This window comes from Anas platyrhynchos, chromosome 1, assembly GCF_047663525.1.
Source record: "Anas platyrhynchos isolate ZD024472 breed Pekin duck chromosome 1, IASCAAS_PekinDuck_T2T, whole genome shotgun sequence".
Classification (NCBI taxonomy): domain Eukaryota; kingdom Metazoa; phylum Chordata; class Aves; order Anseriformes; family Anatidae; genus Anas; species Anas platyrhynchos.
The window spans coordinates 196,368,846-196,386,484 of NC_092587.1; the positions used below are offsets into that span (position 1 = coordinate 196,368,846).

Sequence of the window (17,639 nt, forward strand, 5' to 3'; positions counted from 1 at the left end):
AGGCGGGGAGGCGGGCGGCGGCCATGAGGGGACGGGCGGGAAGCGGCGGCGGGCAGGCTGCGGGAGGGTGCCGCAGGGGGGCATGAGGGGACAGCGGGGCCATGAAGGGACCGGAGAGGGAAGGGGAGGGTGGCTGGGAGAGGGATGGGGTGTGACAGGGCTGCCAAGGGGGGAAAGGGAGCGGGGAGAGCCCGCGGGACCGATCCCGGGACGCCCCGGTGTCGCTTCTGTCAGCGCAGGGAACCTCAGCCCGGGCTGATGGCAGGCGTTGGGAGCTCCTCAGGCAGCTCGGGGCTAAATAACATTTAACTTAATTTAGGAAAACACTAGGCAGTTCCGTCTCTATTTATTTATTTATTTATTTAAATGCCATTACCACTCCGTGACGCGATCACTACCCATTTCTTTCTGGCTGACTGTGCTTCCCTCAGATGGTTTCTTATGCTTATAACGTGAGTGGTGCAGGCTTGGGTGACACTTTTACGTCCCTGTGCGCTTCAGTTTGTCAAATTCAACAGCAAAACGTGAAGGATCGCAGCCGTTTCGACTTCTTTCAGTAGTAATTTGTGGTTCCAAACTTAGGGTTTATAGATCCCTTCAGACTCCAAGGGCAGCACAATTCACTTTGGATTTATTGTCCTGAAATCACAAGGAGTGTTCTCAGGAGCTGCTAGTCTATTTATTTACACCAAATTTTGACCTTTTGCTTTGTTTTGCTTAGACTGTTTACTTAAATTAACTGAGTGAACTGCATTTTTAATATCAGTTCCAGGGAATAATTTGTTTTGCTTGGTTCTTACCTCCTGTGCTAAGGCAGATGGTTTTCATGTCAGCAGAAATATTGTTTCAACCTATGAATTATGGAAAACGTTTTTAAAATGAAATATTAAAATAAAGTTATACACGGAGTTTCAGGAAAGTTCCTGATAAGTTTATGTACTAACTCTAGAAAGTGCTGCAGTAATTTCCCATTGTGGTTTTCTTAAAAATTAATAAAACGTTTTTATTTTTGCTTTACATTTTTTCTTTCATTGGTGTATTTCATTTCAGAACTGTCCCAGGAACATTTTGGTTCTTTATTTGCCAGGCAGCAGCAGCAGGAGCAGGTGAGGGCAGGTGAGCTGGGAGCTGAGGGTGATGGCAGGGAGCTGAGCAGTGTCCTCACTGCCACGGCACTGCTCAGATGGTGCCTGCAGTCAGCCACAGCCAAGAGGTGGCCAGACAAGCCTGCAGCGATGGGCAGGTCTGAGATGACACCAGAAGGCAAGTCAGCAGCAGGTCAGGAGCAGCCAAGTGCCATTCTGAGCACAGACACATCTACAGCATTGCTCAGACAAGGCTCAGGGGCATGGCCCGGAGCTGAAATCCTGAGCCAAGGGCAGAGGCCCCCAGCACAGTGTCTCATGGCTCTGTCTGGTAGCAAGCAGCGTTAACTCTAGGTTATCACTGCACCATGTCAGAGCTGGCCTTGAGGACAGGCAGCCAAACCCAAGGGGCAGAGGGGGAGGAGGTTACAGAACCTGTTTCTGTGCACAGAACCCTGAAAACATTTTATTCGTTACAACTGATGTCTTCACTTACTGTGATAGAATGACTGTGAAGAAGTCACGCTGAAACATTTGATTATCAATACCTGAAATATTTCAAATATAATTTATTCTATTTGGAATGCTGTTTTAAGTTTTTTTCCTTCTTCCTTTTTTTTTTTTTTTTTTTAATCCTGAAATTTAGAGTGATTTATTTAAAATACTTAAATTTGGAAGGTTTAAAATATGTTATAAAAGTAGTTCCTAATGTAGCTTCCAGTGAATTTCCAGTTGTTCATCTGCAACAACTGAAGTTAACTTTTCAGCCATATTCCCAGTGTATACATTTTAATTTTCTCCCTATCTCATCCTTTCTCAGTAGTAATCAGTTATGCAGAATTTCAGCTTCCATCTGTCATGACCAAATAAAATTTGAGGGTGCAACTTCAAAAAAAAACCACACAGATAATTTTAAAATTACATATAAATGTTTTCAAAGCTTTTTTTGAAGGAAAATTCCCACTGCAATTAACCAGAGTTGTGTTTCTAACTCCTTGATGTGCCTTTGAATATCTCATTCGCTAGCTATATTAAAAAAAATGCCATATCAAGTTGTTGACATTTTCTATTTGCTTTTGCTCATCGACTTCTATCTCTTGACTAGAGTTTGTCTTATGAGAACCAAGTCTTTTACTTTTTGACTTTAAAGAGGTAATTAGTAATATTCCAAGCAGCTGGAGAATAAGCACAATAAATACAGAATAATTAAAGATTTTGTGATGGGTATTTACACATGCTTCAAATTACGATAGTCAGCAAAGAAAAAAAAAAAGTAAAGGAAACTACTTTCAAACCAGTTTACAGATTAAAATTACTGGAAAGCTGTGAGCACAATTCTGCAGAAACAAAGGATGTAAATCAGGGCAGGGACTTGGATATGACCAAACATCAAACAAGGCAAGATACAACATCGATATTTTTCTAAAAACAAAGGGAATTAGCTGGAAATATATTCACAGTCACAACTACCTGGTAACAAAAGAGTATAGGGAAATCCAAATAGCAAGCCAGGGGGTGTAAGGTTGTATACCTTCAATAGGACACCCCTTTCCTCAGTCTGGTTCTGGGATTCATGAGCCAAGATGAGACTAACAGCTCTAGTAGAAAAATTGCAAGAAGCAGTATAAAAAGAAATGTTGATCTTTCCGTGTCTGCAACTCAGAATTTATTTTTAGCTTTTTTTTTTCTTTTTTTTTTTTCTTCTTTTATGTGGCATTGCAACACATTATCGGTGGGAGGGCATCCTTTCTGTCCACCTAACAGAGCATATGCCACAAATGTTCCTGTTTTGGAGGGAACAATGGAAAGCAAGGTTCTTTGTATAGGATGTATTTTGTCAGTGGTGTGGGCTTTACATTACATTGTTGAGCTTTTGTCAGTAATATTTGAGAAGCGTGTAGCTGGTTTATGAGACTTACTGAAAGAGAGGAAAGCTAAATTGCATTAACAAATCCAACAAATTCTAGTAAGAGCTTTTAAGGAAGTCCTAATTAAAGTAATGCTTTTAGTCTAATAATTATTCTGAGAATTTAGAACCCAGAATCATGGAATCAGAGAACAGCCCACGCTGGAAAAGGGTACCTTTCCAGGAAAAGGGTACCTGGATAAAATTATCTAGCACCCCATCCAGTCATGCCTTGAAAACCTCCACTTATGTGGGTTCTACCACGTCCCCATGGTGGTTCTTCCAGTAATTAATTGTTCTCCCTGGCAAAATTTCTTCCCTTTATCAGGACCTGTTGCTCCTTTTCATCTCCATGTGGCTCCTTGTGAAGAGAGAGCCTCTGTCCTCTATGCAGCTGCCCTCTAAGCACTGGGAAACTTACATGATGGATTCATAGTAGCTCTAAAATAGTTTAATAATGATGACATTCTATACGTTAGTCAGTTTGGATATTTATGAACTTACCAACTAAATTTACAGAAGTGCTGTTAGAAGAGACAGATGGAAAGGAAAATGAATAGCTCAGTATATGCCATTTGTCAACAAATGCACACAAGTCACTGAGCCAATAAAACCTGTGGCAAAATCCCTAAGACGTAAGCAATAAGAGAAGAATGACATTTTTTAAAAGAACCTTTGCAAGAAGGATTTTTTGTTTTTGAAAATTAGGCATAAAATCTGCCTGGGAATTCTGAAGTTACCTACCTAATTTACTAGCAGGAGGTAGTAGAGGCAGCATAATAGAGGCATAGAGGCAGAGCTCTGTTTCTAAATGTTTTGTTTCAAGTTTAAACTGAAAAGTACTCTGTTCTTAAGCAGCTTATGAGATCACGGAAGGGAAGAACAGACAGAGCTTGGATTTAGTTGGATTTGCCAGGTAAACTGGTTGATAAGCCATCCCGTAGGCTGGAACCTGTTCTAAAAGTGGAGAACTGTCAGAATTTATCCAGTAACATATAACAGCAAGAAATCTGATAATTAAGGGTAGTGCTCTGAGAGAAAGCAGAAAGGGGTTAAAGGTGCCATTTGGCCTGTTGCTGTGACAGTTAGAATTTCATCTTTTTGTTTCTGATGAAAAGTAACGCTAGATAATGTATGCACAAAAGAAAAATCTGCTTGAAGCTTTCTGCTTATGTTTTTCTAGAAACTCATGGTAATGTCAAGCAATACTGTAACATCTTTAAGCATGCCACAGTCTTTCCTTTGTAGTTGTTGCTACTGCAGCATAAAAATAATCTTGACGTTTTAGCAACATGGGTATGGTTTCTAGCACTCTATAGGCAGGAATATTTCTTGGTTAATTGGTTTTTATTTTTAAAAATGAAATGAAATGATCTCTTGTCTGTGATCAGTGGCAATTAAAAAAAGAGAGAAGACTAAAACTTCATAGGGAACATTTCATCTCTGGCTATGTATTATGCCACAGTTGCTTCAGTGCTACGATGAAGTGAGGATTTCTTTTTTTTTAGACTTTTTTTTTAGTTAAAATAGGCAAGTTACAGAAAAATATCACCTACCCAAGGCATAATTTTCAGTTTGTACTGTCTGAAGGGATTACAGGAAACAAATTGTACATTTTGTTTCATCTTAAATTCAAATTGTTTGATATCCCTACAATTTTGTTTTTCAGTGGTATGAAATGCGATGAAGATTGTAGAGGTAGCTTTTGGTAGCATTTGAATTTGACAGCTGAAGGGTGGATAATTGGAACTTTTGTCACCTTGCATTGATTTTGGAGCAAGCCTAGTATTTTGACTCAAGTGCACGAAGCGAATATTCAGTTGAAATAACTTGCAGAGGAATAATTAACAATGCTGACATTTAAGATGTCATTCCAGGGTTTCAGAGTTAGCAGCTGAGGAGATGACATGGGAGCTCACATTACTCACTTGCGTAAGAATGCACTCAGATAGAGTGCGATCCTTTATTGGTTATATTAAGATGGTATTTTCAGGTTATGCTTGGATGATCATGCACTCTAACCTGGTTTATTTCTTTTGCCATTGACTCATGCATTTAGTTTTCTAATGACTTATATGTTTCTATTTTTAGAATTAGTGTTGGGGTACAACTGTAGAGCAATTAAAATGTATTGCTATGTTGCCCTCTACAGCATCCCATGATGAGTGATTTGATTTGTCTGTCAAAGTTAAGTCCTTTTTTGACTTGACTGTAAAGGGTTTTTTGGTCAGTTGGCTTAGAGACTCAGTGGCAGGCAGATACAGTAATAGCTCTGTCACTCTCTTGCTTGTCTCTAGGAACAGAAAACAGTGCTTTTTAACAATCCAACATCTGAAGCGAGCCTTTTGACCTGGAAAGTCATTATTTTTATAGCAGAAATAACAGCACAACATTTGCTTTTCTCCTTTGCCTTTTGCAGGCTCCTGAATGTCTACATGCTCAGGGCTGAGTTCGGGCTGAGCAAATACAGCACCTACTTGTATATCAAGTTCTGCTTAACCGTTGACAGTTAATGCTGATGAAACTTCAGTTAATGTGAGTGCTCCTCGCAGGGCTGACTGTGCTCAGATATAACTTCAGTACCTGCAATGGAAATCTTGCTTCAGCTTGCTGGAAAAAGCAAGTGCAAGCAAGGCTTTCAGCTAACAAATAAGCTACATTTCCTAAAAGCTGAAAATGAGGGTTAGAGTGCTCTGCCACTCTTCAGCAGAAGAGCCAGACATCTTCAAAGCATGGAGCCTTAACCTTGACCTTCCCTCACAACCTGGATGCCACCATCTCATTAAGGCCACATTACAACTACATCTCAGATATCACTAAATAGTACTTCGTGAGCATTACACTGTCATCCAAAAAAACTAACTGGCTAGATACAAGCCACATTCCATTTATTCTTTTACTGAGAGTAGCAGATCAAAGTAGAGGGAAAAAAAGTATAGGATTCATGGAGAGATGAACACAAACACACACATGTACAGACACACACAGAAGTGCACACTAAATCTTACACCTGTACTGGGCTATTGGCCACAGCAAAATATAGCTGGAGAGGCATGACTCCTGAAGGATCCAATCTCCCAACTCTGTAAGTGCAGCAAAACAAATCCTACACCTGATTCTGGCTTCTACCCTTGGATAGCTTTAGGGTTGCTTGGCCAAGTTGCTGCTGGACGTTTGTGGGATGTTACGTGGAGTTCTCCTTGAAGCAGCTGTTCTCACCAAACTCCCTTTTGGGCCAGATGATCTGTTTTTCCTGACTGGAACATTCAAAGCTGCCTTCTGCCCTTTGTGTGTTCCAACCCAGCCTCGGCCAGGTCTCCAGACAAAGCAGCAAGGATACAAACAGCAAAGGCAGTGTATATCCAGGGAACATATTTCTTATACCACTAGTATCAAAGGCTGACTTTACTTAAGCGTTGGCATTTTTTTTTTCCTCCTGAATGACTGGCAAGGATTTGTGCCAGTCTTTCAATTGCATGAGAAGGAGCATCACTGTTGAATTTCAGGAACTTCAACCTCTGGTAGGTTGCCTTTTCCATTGCCCTTTGTAGGAAATAGCAATTAGATCTGTTGTTCTCTCATGTGCACTCTTTATAAGCTGATAACATTGCTGAAAAGAGGTGACAAGAAAACAGGAAAGAGCTCAGCCCTGTTTTTTCTCTCTCTGGCCTTTGAGGAAAGAGATTTATTTTCTGCTTCCTCCTCCCTATGTGAAACACAAGACTTGAGAAAGAAAATGGACCTGTATCAGCCTCCACAGACATCAGAGTGGTCTGTGAAAAACACCAGGGTTAAAGGCAGAACTGAGAAAGGCTGAGGAAAAACTGTGTAGGTGAAAGGATAAGGGGAATGGGAGCAGAGCTGGCATGACAGCATAGACAGAATGTATTTAGTACAGACCAGATTCATCTTTGTATATCTGGGGCTCTTTGGAATGTTAATTGCTAGCTATCCACACCCTGAGGCAGGACAAAGAAGCATTAAAAATATAAATTATTTTTATTTTTGGTTATGGTTTGTGACCCAGTTTTATGATGTACCTGTTATGTTGAGTCCTTAGTGCATAGAAGTACACTGCCTCTGGAGCAGGAGAGGGTAATGCATCAGCTGAAACAGAGGACTGAGCTCTTAGAAAAAGGAAAATCAACCCTCCTTTCAAACTTTTCTAACAGGTATGGAGGAGAAGATTTGAATGGTGAATACTCTTTTTATTTCCAGAACTTCCTTAGCTGCTCTCCTAGCATCCCATTAATAACAGATGTACTGTGGACATAGCTCTGCAGGGAAGATCTTGGTTCATTAAGAACTTAATTGTTTTCTGAATAGCTAGATAACAGTTGTTTAGTAACAAGGGAACCATCATGTAATTGCTGTATAGCAATCCTTTCACAGACTTCTTGAATATTCTCCCTCTGCTTTAGAACAATTCCAGTTCCATCTCTTCAGCATCTTCTCTGTCAATCCCTCACAGATTTTTACACATTCTTGTTTAGGAACATTCAGATCAAAAACTACCTGTGACTAGGATTGCTGTATTCTGCATCCTCTACCACCTCAAAAGCCTCCACTTTTGTCCCCTATCTCATGCCACTTTTTAAATCCAGCTATAAAATAATTAAGCTGTTGACTTTAAATACTGCCTAATGGTACTCCATATGCACAGATTTTGCATAAGATTATCAATGTCCGAAATGCCCTTGTTTAGTCTGTTGTGCTGCTTTTTACTCCCAACATCTGATTGCTGCAATCTGTGATTGAGTGAATGTGCTTTCCTTTATGAATAGTTTGTAGATGTCCTAGGGATCCTCTGGGACAAAGGCAGCTGCATATATATAAGGTGATATTAGTATTTTCCATCTTATCAAAAAAAGTCCACAGCTGGGGAGATATTAAACCAATATTTTCAGCTCTCCACATTCCCAGTAGTTTAAATTGAAAAACCAAATATACAATTACTGACTAAAAATAGCTTTCCCCCCCTCGATTCACAGCATTACAAAGAACCTGCTGCATTACCTACTTCTCTCAAGACCACAGTGATCTTTAAAGGCCATTTCTAATGATCTTTATATCCAGGCTAGATTTTATTGACTGAAACAATGGCACTCTTCTGGAGATTTTCTTCAACAAGCAGGTAGAGTTCACTGCTGTACGTATTTTTTGGTTCTTTATCCAACATTTTCTTTCACTTAGTGTCACTTCTCCCTCTTAACAAATTCCTCTTCCCACATAATGTATAGACCAGTGCAGTAGGGTCAACCACACCTACCTTTCAGCAATTTTTTTTCTGAAGTATTTCTACAGTGATGGTATGCCAAAACCATTCACTTCCCGGAATAGAACTATTCAGTAGGATAACTGATCTCCTAAAGTATCAGGGGATGCATGAAAGCAGTCGGTCTGTTCACACTCTAGGACTTGCTATATGTGGTTACTGAAAAAAAAGAAAGAAACTATGAAGGCCAGCTCTACCCAGCCGTAACCATTAGCACATAGAGAAGGAGGGTGGTTCTGGGAACTCATGAGTTCTGGATTCAGCTCTGAATCTTGTCATAGGCTTCATAAGCCTTCCAGCAAATCATTTGGATTAATTTTCAGATATAGAAAATCAATTAGAATATTAATTCTACTCTCATTAAAAAAAAATAAAAAAAAATCTTGTTTGCCTATTGCAGTAATGACCATGTCCTGTTTATTGTACATGAAGTATTCAGGAAACAGAGTTCTGGCTTGGTTAGCAAGTCCTGTTACATCCAAGAATTCTCTTGGCTGGGATTTAATAACACAGGGGCCGTGACATTAATTATTCATATGCATTCTTCATTCACAGATTGTTCTTACTCACTTCAGTGAAAGTAGTTACATGAAATTTTGTCTTGCTTGATAGAGAAAGATAAATCTTCTAAGACAAACTAACATTTCTGTTAATACATTGTAATAAAAAGGTGCTCCACATTCTCATCCTGTTTCCCACAGAGGTTCACACATTTCATTGATCATTTTACAAAACAACTGCTAGAGGTGTATTGGGATCCTATGGATTGCATTCACATTATCAGAATCAGTGGGATATTGGATTTTTTTATGTGTCTTTTAAGCATTGCCATGTCAAGAAATTAGGGTTTTAACATGCTTTTCCACTTCTTTATTTAAATACCAGTTCATTTGTGTGGAAACATTGTAGATAGGTCTTAATTGCTGTTTAGCATCTTTGTGTTTGTAAGCAGCCAGTTTGGACCATTTAGGATTAAGCTGCTTTGATGGTTCTTCTTGTAGAGTGTAAAAGTTTTTTTCCTTCAGAGATTTCTGCTGGAAAAATTCAAAGAGTCAACTGACATACTGATAAAGATTTTTTTTTGCGTTTTCCTTCCATTTTTTCAAACCTTGGGAAAAAAATCTGTTCTTTTGAGGTGCTGAATTCTTTATCAGCCCATAGAGAATAACCATATTTGCAAATTTACAGTATGCTGTCCAAAAAGATTCACAACATTGCTCTCCTTTCCTTAAGCTTTGGGAAGTGAATGATATTTTTATTTTTTATTTTCTTAAGAGAACTCCCAAGCCACATGGCTAGTCATCTGTTACTGCCACATGCAGCCAAATCTGAGAGCATTTCTGTTTCTGCCTCCTGCCTCTTTTCAAGGTCTCGTAGGTTATTTTTCAAATTTATAAATCTTGTCATATGTTCTTGTTCAAGTGGTGCATTTTGAGTTATATTCTATCACTTTAGTTCTCAGGCTTAAAATTCTGCATCCTTCTTACTGTGTGAAAAGCCAGTTACTGTTGTTAGCATGTCTGATATGTGCATAGTTTGTGTAAAGTATAGCATGCATAGCTGGTGTAATGCAGAGAGAAACTGCCTAAAGTGTCTCTGAATCAAGAAAAAGAGTTGACTCAATTGTACTTGGAAAAAAAAAAAAACGTGCGAAAGAATCCTGGTCAGTTGATAATGCATTCTTTCCTTATTAAGCATGTCCCTGTTACAAATCCCTTTTTGTTATCTTTCATTTTCTGCATATAGCCCCTGTACCGTTTGCTTCAGTAAAGATTGCCTGTTGTTATTAAGGATTTTTCCGTATCACCTTTTGCATCTCAATAATCCTTTGCAATGAAATACAGGAAAAAAATAATTTTGTAAGTAGCTATTTAACTTGTACAAGGCCAAGCATAGATTTTTAAACTGTTTTATGGTTCTTTGGAGCCAAGCGTGTGATCATTTTTTATTTCAGTCAAATCAGGTTCAATTACATTGTTTTTATTCCATTAAATGTCTTTTCTACAGTGCTAGGTTCTGGGTGCCAAGCTGGGTTCTAGACATTTCAGCAAGGTAAGACCTAGTGTCTGTTTCATCATATAGCAACTGGTTCATTGTATAGCAGCTGGTTCATTGTAAATTCAACTTTTTTTGTTCTTGATATGCTGCATATTTGAAGTAATTTAAGCTAGTTTAGCCCACAGTTAAAGGAAGGTTACGGTAAGAGATTTTTCCCTTAAACAGTCATGAAAAATTACAAGAAAAAGAGGAAAAAAAAGAGTTTTTCCACTATCTTTTTGAATATAAGACAAACGATATGCAGGAAGTAAAGAAGAAGAATATAGTCAAAACGTGTACAATTTTTCAATTGTATCAACTTTATAAAATATGTGTTGCATGCAGCGCAGGAAGATGTTCTACATAAGTGCTTAAGGTACCTACGTATACCTTTCTAACTCCAATTAACATAAATACCTAGATGTCATTTAGGTATGCAATAGAAATTATATGTTCTTCAAATCTGATTAAATAATGCTGCTTTTATATTATCCTACACCAAATTAAGTTGATCGAGGACTCAAGACAATACAAGTCTCTTTGCAGCCGTTGTCTATAGCTGAATTTTATGATTTTCTGTCCCTTGACAATCCATAAGAAGAGACAAGCATTTCTAGGCACAATTCATCTCTTCCTAATGCATGTATCAAAGATGGGGTTGATGAATTTGGCTTTTAGAGTCCTCATTTCTGTCATTAATTGTGAAGGAAAGTTAGGATGCCAAGTCCACGTGTAAAGCTCTGTGTTACATTTGTCCAAAGTTAAGTGAAATGAATCCTAAGCTCAGGAAACACCCTTCACATCAATGTGATACTTCCCACCAACCAAAGTAATTAGAATAGCAGCAAATACTGCACAGGCAGTTTAAATATATAGTCCTGCTGTTTAATGTGACATTTCTTTCGTTAAAAATGCTGCTGCTAATGAAACGATGTAGGGAAGCTTGTCAAAACAATGTCTCAGGCAGGAAGAAATGTGATTCAGTAGAATTTTGATTCCTTGAGTTACTGGAATTTTTTTAAATACTGCTTTTTGACTACAGGAGAACAGGCGGCTGTAACTACTTATCCCAGTTTGAAAAGTAACCTTGTGATGCTTCTAGGAGCAAGTTATTCAAGTATTCATTTATTTGGTTTAACTGTAGGGAGTTGTAACCTCTCAAAGGACCCTGAAGCCAGATAATTATTGACATTTTATTTTTACACATATCCTTTTGAAATCTAAGACTACCGGATTGTTTCAAAAACAACATAATGAAGGAGAAACTTTCCCTGCTTAGAATATTTTTTTTTAGAAATCACACTACTATAGTTCTGATTAAAATAAGATAGTGTTGCAGTTAGGCTTGTGTGACTTTCTCAGGGGTATTTTTACATTCTATCATTTCCACATTCTCTTTTCTGATACTTTCAGAAAGTGTCCGTAGGTACCTGTTGAGTGTTTGGCAAACTTGGTATTAGTTGCTTTGAATGGTATGGACCACGTCAAGATGTCATTGTTTTCAGAATAACATTTTTCATCAGAGAACAGTGGCTGGTGAGTGGGACAGTGAGCTCTATCTGTTGAAATTTCATGTTCACTCTGAGGTGTACATTCTCTATGCAAAAAGAACTTTCAGCTTTTTTTATCCATTATGCTTTGCTTTGGAAGCCATAGGTTTTATTCTTGTTGTATAGTTTTGAAATACTTTTAATTAAAAGAAAAATAGAAATAAATCCATCAGAGTTCTACAGTTCATTGCTCTGTGTAAGTCTTCACTTGTGAATTTTCAATAATAACTGCTGGTACAGTCACTGGGTCACTCTCTTTCTGTTATATTATCATCAGATCTTCTGCCAAGGTTGCAGTCATACCAATAATCATTGCCTTAGATAATTCTGTCCTAATCCTTAGGTTCTTTTTCAAGAATTCATATGTTATGTATGAGTGTTTTTCTACCATCTTGAATAATTATTAGCTTCTACAATATTAAGGATTAGGTTTTACTGTTTTTTGCTGCTTCAAGTTGATAGAAAGATCACTTCTGCCTTTTGATTTATGCCTCTACAGCTCCATGGTTTACTCTGATACTCCAGCTTGGGGCTGAGCATATTATGGCTCCCCTGAGGCTTGTTCACCAGCCTGCCATTCCTTTTGCTTTTCCATCCAGAAGGACTGACTAAACTTCATAATACTCTTTCCTCAAGGCAGGATCTAAGAAAAAGAGGTGTATCTTCTATACAGTACGCTATGAATTGTCTTAGATATGTAATATTTTTAAGAGATTTTTTTTTTCTAAAATTGATTTTCACCTAGAAATTCTGTGATTAACTCACATAAATTTTATTTCCATTATTTCTTTCTTCTATCTCCTTCTTACCTTGTCCCCTCCATGCTATAATTACTTATTTGTGTTGTGGTGGCTTCTGAAGGATCAGAGCCCTCATTTTTCAGACAATATACAGAGATCTCTGCTCTAAACCTTTAAATCAAGAAACAGAGAAACAGAACCAGAAGGCATAGAAATTCTTCTTAGTTCACAGACCAAACTTTTTGTAACTTTGCTTATCTAAGACAAACATCATAGGAGGTAGATAAATTAAAAATGTATACTTTTTAGCATTCTTCTCTACCTGACCAATTTCATTTGGCAGTTACCATTAGGTGTCTTTTCAGTTCAATAATAATACTTTCTTCAAGCTTTGAATTTTCTTAAGGCTTTCTTGAATGAGAAAGTAAGGCTTTTAAGAGAGAGTAAAATTTGCATTTACTTTGATTTAACAGTCTGTTATCTTTTCTCACAACAGTATGTTCTAAATGTGATTCAAGATGACTGATGCTCATAATTCTACAGAGGATTTTGGTTTCCAGAGCTACAGAATGTTTCTGTTGAAACATTGTGCTTTTGTTTCAGTCCTCTGCAATACTAGGTTTTCTGTAAGACCAAATTGCTATTTAATTTCACCAGAACAAAGAATTCAGCATGTTTTACTATGTCTTAATTCATGAACTTACTCACTTTTGGAGAAATTCGTTGATTTTTGTCACTGTTTTGTCACAGAATTGCAGAAACTTTTAGGTTGGAAGGGACCTCTTGAGATCATCTAGCCCAACCCTGTTGCTCAAGCAGTGTCAGTGATAGCAAGCTGACCATTTCCAGTTGGCTTTGGAATGTTTCTACAGATCACAGGCTCTGTGACTTCTCTGGGCAATCTGTTTCAGTGTTTAACCACACTCACAGTAAAAAAAGAAAGTGTTTTCTTGTGTTTGGGAGGAATTCAATGTTTGTATGTTTGTTTGTTTGTTTTCATGTTTATTAATTTGTATCTGTTACTTCTTGTCCTGCCAGTGGGCAATACTATGAAAAGCCCATCCACTTCCTCTTCCTTCCCTCACACCAGGTATTTATATACATTGATGAGATTAACCTGAGCCTTCTCATCTTCAGGCTGAACAGCCCCAGCTCTATCAGCCTCTCCTGGTAGGAAAGGTGCTCCAGTCCTTTAACCATCTTTGTGGTCATGCAATGAGGATGTTATGGGAGAGAGCATCTTGCCTTATTAAAGTCAAAATATGCAACACCCACTGTTCTGTCTTCACCCACCAGGCTAGTAACATCACTGTAGATGGCTACTGTGTTCATTAATCATGACTTCCCCTTTGTAAATCCATGCTGACCATCCCAAATTCCCTTCTTGTCCTTTGTGTGTTTGAAATAGTTTCCAGGATTATTTGCACCGCCAACTTCCCAGGGCTAGAGGTGAGTCTGACTGGCCTATAGTTCCCAGGAGCATCTTTATTGCCCTTCTTGAAGATTGGAGTAACATTTGCTTTCTTCCACCCTTTAGGAACCTCTTCCAGTTGCCATAACCTCTAAAAGATAATGGAGAGCGTCCTCAGAGTGACATCAACCAGCTCCCTCAGCACACATGGATACAAACCATCAGACCTGATGGACTTTTGGATGTCTAGTTCAAGTGTTCCCTAACCTGATCCTCATCCACTGAAGGTATTTCTTCCTTGCTCCAGACTTTCTTTCTAGTCTCAGAGGCCTGGGATTCCTGAAGGCCAATATTACCAGTAAAGATGGAGGCAAAGAAATCATTGAGTCATTTGTCACCATTTTGTCTGGTGACTACACCATTCAGCTGTGCTCCCACATTTTCCTAAGTTTTATTTCTGCTGTGTATGTACTTGTAGAATCCTCTCCTGTCACCTTTCCCATCCCTCACCAGATTCAACTCCAGGTTGTCCTTGGCTTTCTTAACCCTGTCCCTAAAAGATTAGAGACTCCTCCTCAGTCATCAGCCCCTGCTTCTACCTCTTGCACATTCTTTTTACATCTGAGTTCAGTTAGGAGCTCCTTGCTCACCTGTGCAGGCCTTCTGTTACATTTACTTGATTTCCTGCTAGTCAGGATGGATTTTTTTGAGAGGTTGAAATGGTAATTCTTGAATATCAACAGTCTCTCTTATACCCCTCTTCTTTCCAGGCCCATATCGTATGGCATACGGCCCACTGTCATATCTTTGTGTTCAATGGCTGCCACATTTTATTGCATTTTGAAGCTTTTGGTAATAGTTTATTATCTCCTATTGCTGATGAATTAATTCTGTGTACAAAAAGACCGATAGATATAACTGTTAGAGGATTTTAGAAGTCATTTAAAATTATCTTTTATCACTTTTATTGGAGCTTGTTCAAGCCTCTGTGTGTAGAAGAATTCAACATCAATGAGACTGAAGGAAATCAAAACCAGGAGCTGTGTTCTGCAGACTGGTGAAAAAAGACTTTGCTCTGAGGAGAAGAGTCTTGTATCTATCCTGATCCTTGCTGCCTGTCTTAATATGTTTTTAACAAATTTCACTTAAATAAAGAATGACTTCCCAAAATCTTATCATTGGATTACAGAAAATTAATATTGGAATAAAAATATTCTTTAAATATAAAAGAGTGACAATCCAGTGGTACAGTGCAATCTAAACAGGAATAGACAAAGATGTGAAAGAAAATCACAATTCATTAGTATGACAGATACATGGAGCTTGCTGATTTCAGCTCCTGTTTTATCTGCTTTTGAATGAACTTTTCTAAAAAGGCTCTCTGGATTTCTTCATTTTACTTGGGGAATGTGGCAAAATTATAGGTAAGTGTGTTTGAACGTGTGAGGAATACTTCTTCTTTAGAAGTCATTAGTCTGTCTAGTCTATATTGCCACCCAGCTGTGATCAGAGAAACTAAGTACAGAGGGCTTGAATGTTTAGTTTTGCTTCTGTTCAAAAAAATAAATAAATATTACAGAGATTACAGGATGTTCTTTATTTGTAGTAGGACAGAGTATGAACAGACTGCAGTACAAAGGATGGCAAAACAGGACATTGGTAGCATCAGCAGTCACAGTCAACTTGTGAAGAAAGAATTCCCTCAAAGGCTGTGAGGATCCTTATCTTCTGTGACATTGTGCTCAAACATGACAGCTGTCTTTTGCTGCCTATGATAGCTCCTCTTCCCTTTTCCTTTGAAATATCTACACTCAAGTCCATAACTTTAGTATGCATTTATATTTTAGTTTCACTAAGTCCTAAAAGCATCGAAATATTCAAGTGTTTTGTTCACAGTGGTTTACAGCAGACCTCACTTACATCAGTACATCTGATTCTGTGTTCAGCACTGAAGTGGGACTGAAAAGAAAAAAAATGAGCATATATATATGTATATGAGGAAATGCATACTAATTGCTATACAAGTAAGAACATTGTAACATTTGCATCCAATTCACAGCTTTATGAACATACAGGCATAGTGAGTACAGAGAAAAAAGCATTACCCATTTTTGATGAGGAGGTAGAGTAAGGAATACAAATCAAAGAAAATTATGAATCCATGTTTTGCTTCATGTTTTTGCTGTTCATTTTTTTTTGTTTGATCATTTTTTTTTTTTTTTAATTTTTAAAAACTACAAGGAATAAATTTTCTGTAGGTTTTACCACTGCTGCAGAGCAGAAATTGTTCTGCCACAAAGGTATATAATATGTAGGATCTAAATAAAGGTAGCCGAACTATAGAAGTACATTTTCTACCTTGGTAGCTGTGTTGTTTTGTCATGTGTTGAACTATCTTCTATTACAGTAAACGTGAAAAATAATGATGTCCTTGTGACACCAAATTCCAAGAATACAAACTCCAGTGTTAGCAGCTTAGTTTTGCCCAGCTTCTCCCAGATCAGCTGCTCTTTTCAATCAAGTGCTTTTTCTATTTTTTCTTTCAGGCTCTCTTCAAAGTTTATCCCCATGTTAAGTTTGTCGTATGGCAAGCTGATTTCCTTTTCCAAATTAACTGTGTATTGACTCTGGGATTAGTAGCTCTTGTGTTGTGAGATGCCAGGATCTCCAGCACAGGAAAATGAGTCACGCTGTTTCGGAATGTGTCCAATGCAATATAAAGAGTAATTCATCAAGGAGCTGCAAAGTTTGAAAATGGATGCAAATGGTAACCATGTAATGAGTTTTTCCAGAGGAGCCTTGGCTCTTTTTATCTATGTTTGTGACAATTTCACCTGAAATATCACTTAAATCTTGCAGGGAGTATGTGCAGGTAGATTTCTAGACCACAAAATCTTGAGTCTTCCTCAAGTTTAATTTCTTAAAAGCAGATTGAAGATTTATAATTAATAAATTATTAAAACTAATCATTCTGATTCTGGTGACCTGATTTTCAATGTGAACATTAGAACATTGTGTCCTCGGCAGTCTGAACATGTCTCTTTCAAGGACTACCCTGAAAGTACAATGAAGGTTAGAGATAGGGACAAAATAGAATGGTTGCAGATGTGTGAACGCAGAAGTACACCATCTAGGAACCATGCTGAGTGTTTCATAGCGCTTTCTGGACACGTAACACCAATAAAATTCTTTCACTCTTACTTCTGTGAGCGCTGCACAGCAAGATGCATTCCTTTCCTTTGCTGCTGCTGATAAATGAGTTGAATTATTAGGACTGAAGACATCAGAAATAGAAAGGACTTGGCATGATTATCAAATCAATCTACAGCAAGTTTTAGGACAAATAACAATGCGGTCTTTCAAATATTCCAGAGTAAACAGCTTGTATTAGAGGGACCAATGAGACAATAAAAGATGAATCCGCCCTGTGCCATTTGAGGCTTCTTTTCAGAATATTAGTTTTCAGGATGTTACCACGCTTCAGTCATTATGACCGTGCTCACAACTCAGAGATGAATTGTGAATGCACCAGAGGGCATATGATATTGGACACAGGAAGAAGAGTGAATTCCTGAAAATAGTAGAACGAGTGAAATTCTATTTCAACAGGGACATTTAAGGATTCAGGGGTCTGT

General features: G+C 38.1%; 1 long non-coding RNA gene across 2 annotated transcripts; it reads left to right on the plus strand.

The window, feature by feature from the left end:
- Nucleotides 1-90: 90 nt before the first annotated feature.
- Nucleotides 91-16,869, plus strand: LOC140001356 (uncharacterized). 2 transcript variants are annotated; one of them, XR_011806546.1, is made up of 3 exons: nucleotides 91-1,106; nucleotides 14,131-14,291; nucleotides 15,611-16,869. It is a non-coding gene; the product is annotated as an uncharacterized lncRNA (long non-coding RNA). The 2 variants fall into 2 exon arrangements; XR_011806547.1 differs by lacking the exon at nucleotides 15,611-16,869 and adding an exon at nucleotides 14,978-15,594.
- Nucleotides 16,870-17,639: the final 770 nt, after the last annotated feature.